The sequence below is a fragment of the Wolffia australiana genome, chromosome 3 (genome assembly GCF_029677425.1).
Source record: "Wolffia australiana isolate 7733 chromosome 3, ASM2967742v1".
Classification (NCBI taxonomy): Eukaryota; Viridiplantae; Streptophyta; class Magnoliopsida; order Alismatales; family Araceae; genus Wolffia; species Wolffia australiana.
In genome coordinates, this window is record NC_135837.1 from 21,925,718 (window position 1) to 21,929,243 (window position 3,526).

The window sequence follows — 3,526 nt, forward strand, 5'->3', positions numbered from 1 at the left end:
CGACCCGCTAAGAGTGTTAGGGATCTGCGCTAGGGTATCCCCATCTAAACGCGGAGGGAAATCACCCTCCAGATCTTCAGGACTTGCATCCTGGAACTGAGCAGGTTCTCGACCTTCTGGTGGAAGGTCCGCGACGTCGGGATCATATATCAGATCCATTCTGACGTACTCGTCACCCACTACAGTACGGGCTTGAGCCCTCGTTTGAACCATTTATATGGTCAACGTTCCCGCACTAATTTCAGTACGGGTTCTAAATGAAATGCAAAATGACGTGCTGTGAATGAATTTCAAAAAATGAAATGTATGATTTTACTAAGAAATTAAAGGAATTATCCGATCGACCATGTTAAGCGAAAGATAACACGACCGGCTTTGATACCAATATGATGTAACATGACCTGCCGGGATCGGTCGGCTCGGGTTACATCGCAATTAATGTCTAAGGAATCACTAAAATGGCTAAGTATTATGGTAATGAAAAATGAGAAACAACGACAAGTATAAAGTAACGCGGTGAACAATTTCAGCGAATAGCTAAGTTGGCGAAGTTTGATTGAGCACAATCGACTTCCCAACATCCCTTTAAACCAAATTCGAACGCGTTAGACGAGGGATAGTTCGACTATCCAAGAGCGTCCTAAAGAGTTAATGCACTACCACAGAAGAAACGACCTATTTATTCTCTCTAAAGGTTTTGGACGGGTCTGACGGGGTCCTAACTCTCGAGGCACAAACACACAAGACCAATATTGAAAGAAATAATGATCTGCGAATGAAAGGGGGGGTAAGGATTCCTATGAACCTGGCAATTCGTTCGAGGGGGTCCGCCGATGACAAGGGCTATCACGTTTGTGGATGTGTAGGGTATAGGCGCGGGCACGGGCGTGGAGCAAGGGCGCGGGCGCAGATGCTGCCATGGAGATGGGCGTTGACACCGGTGCTGGTGCTGGCAAGGGCACGAGCGTGGCGTGGGTGTGGGCGCGGGCACGAGCACGGGCGCAGGCGTTGGCACAGGCACGGGTACGATCGCAGGCACGGACTCTAGCGCAGAAGTGGCGCGGGTGTTGCGCGTGCGAGGTCGCTGTCACAGGCACGGTCACGAGCACTGGCGATGACGCAAGCGCGGGCGGGGGTGTCGGCGCGTGCACAGACACGAGCGTGGCACACCTGGCGGGGCTAGGAGCGGCCACAGGTGCTAGTGCGGTTGAGGGCGCGGTGCACCTGGCGGCTGCGGAGGCAGGCAGAGGGCATGTCGCGCCCAATGGCTGCAGGTGCACGCGGACGACACGGCGTGCCGGGCAGCTGAAGGCGCAAGTGCAGGTGCGGGCGCAACGTGCTTGACAACGGTGGACGCAGGCGAGGGTGTGCAGAAGCTGGGGATGCAGTGGCGTTCATAAGCAGCGAGATTTTTTGGCGATGAGGGACGACGACGACGCTCCAAGAACCCTTCCAAGAATCAAGTTCTTGGATGATCTTTGCACCGTAACTATCAAGAATGGATCTTGTTGACCAGAAAGAACACGACGAGCCGAGGATGACGAAGACTCCACGTAAATGTTGTCGTGGAGTTAGCCACGTTTCCATGATCTGGAACAATCTAGCACGACCACTAATCTCTAGGCTAGAGCTAAGAGAACAAATGAAAAAAACAACAATACTGGATTTCTTTCACAATAAGCCCTATCCATCCGCTTGGGCATGCCGTCCTTATATAGGGGCACGGGCATGCCCAATCGGCACGACTTGAGAAAACTGTCTCAACACGAGCGGTTTTCTCTAAAACAAGAAAATAAAATGAACAAGATGGAACAGGCCAAAACACGAACGGCCTGGTCCAAAATCCAGCGATGAAATTACAACAAAGATACGAAGAAAATAAACATAGAAAACATGCGTGCAGCTTTGACTTTACTTCGAGTACTTGAACGAGGCGTTGCGGGCGTCGGCTCAAGCGGCTCCGTGTTGCTGCTGGCGACGGGTCATCGAGCTATCGAGATGGTCCCCCATCACTCACAGCCAGGTTGTTGAGCTTCTTGATAAGGCTGCTGTGATGGGGTCTGAAATGGACTCGTTGTTGGAAAGGTGCCTTGGTCCCTTTGGAGTAGATTCCTTGGTTGTTGTAGATAGGCCTCTTTGGTCCTTCCCAAGGCTCTTGCTTGTAGTTCAACACATGTACCTCCGCCTCTCCAAGTTGGCATACTCCATCCTCATGATCTCTGCTAGAACATAGAGAACAAATCTTTGCTTTCACAAGGGCTGAGTTAGGGGGAAAAGCATTCCAACAACGAGTAGATAGGCCTCTTTGGTCCTTCCCAAGGCTCTTGGTTGTAGTTCAACACATGTACCTCTGCCTCTCCAAGTTGGCATGCTCCATCCTCATGATCTCTGCTAGAACATAGAGAACAAATCTTTGCTTTCACAAGGGGTGAGTTAGGGGGAAAAGCATTCCAACAATGAGTAGATAGGCCTCTTTGGTCCTTCCCAAGGCTCTTGGTTGTAGTTCAACACATGTACCCCCGCCTCTCCAAGTTGGCATGCTCCATCCTCATGATCTCTGCTAGAACATAGAGAACAAATCTTTGCTTTCACAAGGGGTGAGTTAGGGGAAAAGCATTCTTTAGAGTGGAAGTCAATTCTTCAAGCTTTTTGTTGGTTTCTCTTATCCCTGCATGAAGATCGGCTTCTTTTGAAGTCACTTGCAGCACTCCCCCTTGTTTTGGGTTGACGTTTCTTCCATTTTAAATTGCTTCTATTTCCTGTAGGTCAGGTTCAGCCACTCTTTTCAAAAGATCAAAAACTTCATCCTCATAAGCCTTATAGAATGAACCACCATCTATTTGATTCACTTTGCTTTTAAAAATATCAGGAAGTAATTCATAAAAAAATTTACCTAGCTGACATTTTTTTATTCCGTGATGAGGGCATTTTCGGATTAATTCATTAAACCTTTCCCATGCTTCACTAAATGCTTCATGATCACAAGGATAAAATTTCTGAATTTATTTTCTATAAAATTTAGTTTTGGAAAGTGGATAATATTTATGGAGAAATTTATTTTTCATTTCTTCCCATGAGTTAAATGTTATGCCTAAATTTCTGTACCATGCAAAAGCCTTATCCTTCAAAGTAAACTGAAAATATTTCATTTTTAATGCTTTAGTAGTTAAACCAGGAATATTCTGAGAGGAACATCGAATGTGAAAATCATCAAGAAAATATAATGGGTTCTGAGAAGAATGACCAGTAAATTAAGGGAGAGAGTTAAGTAGGGCATTGTCATACCTAAACATAACCCCCTCACCTACATTGACGTTGATGCCAGTTTGCCCTAGACTTCTTGACAGAGTACCTCTGTCCAGCATTGTTCTTCTCTTCCATTGTTGTGGCTGCCTATCTTCTGCCATATCGACTTCTTCTTTATCTTGAGTTGTAAGTGTTGCTATAAGGGCAGTATATTGAGGGTCTAGATCTTCCTCAGCACTTGTCCCAGCCGTAGACCTTGTTAAGACCATCAGTCTCAAAA

The 3,526-nt window shown here is 47.0% G+C and overlaps 1 pseudogene; it reads left to right on the forward strand.

Moving 5' to 3' along the window:
• Window positions 1-2,910: 2,910 nt before the first annotated feature.
• LOC144701553 (small nucleolar RNA R71) lies at window positions 2,911-3,004 on the forward strand (annotated as a pseudogene).
• Window positions 3,005-3,526: the final 522 nt, after the last annotated feature.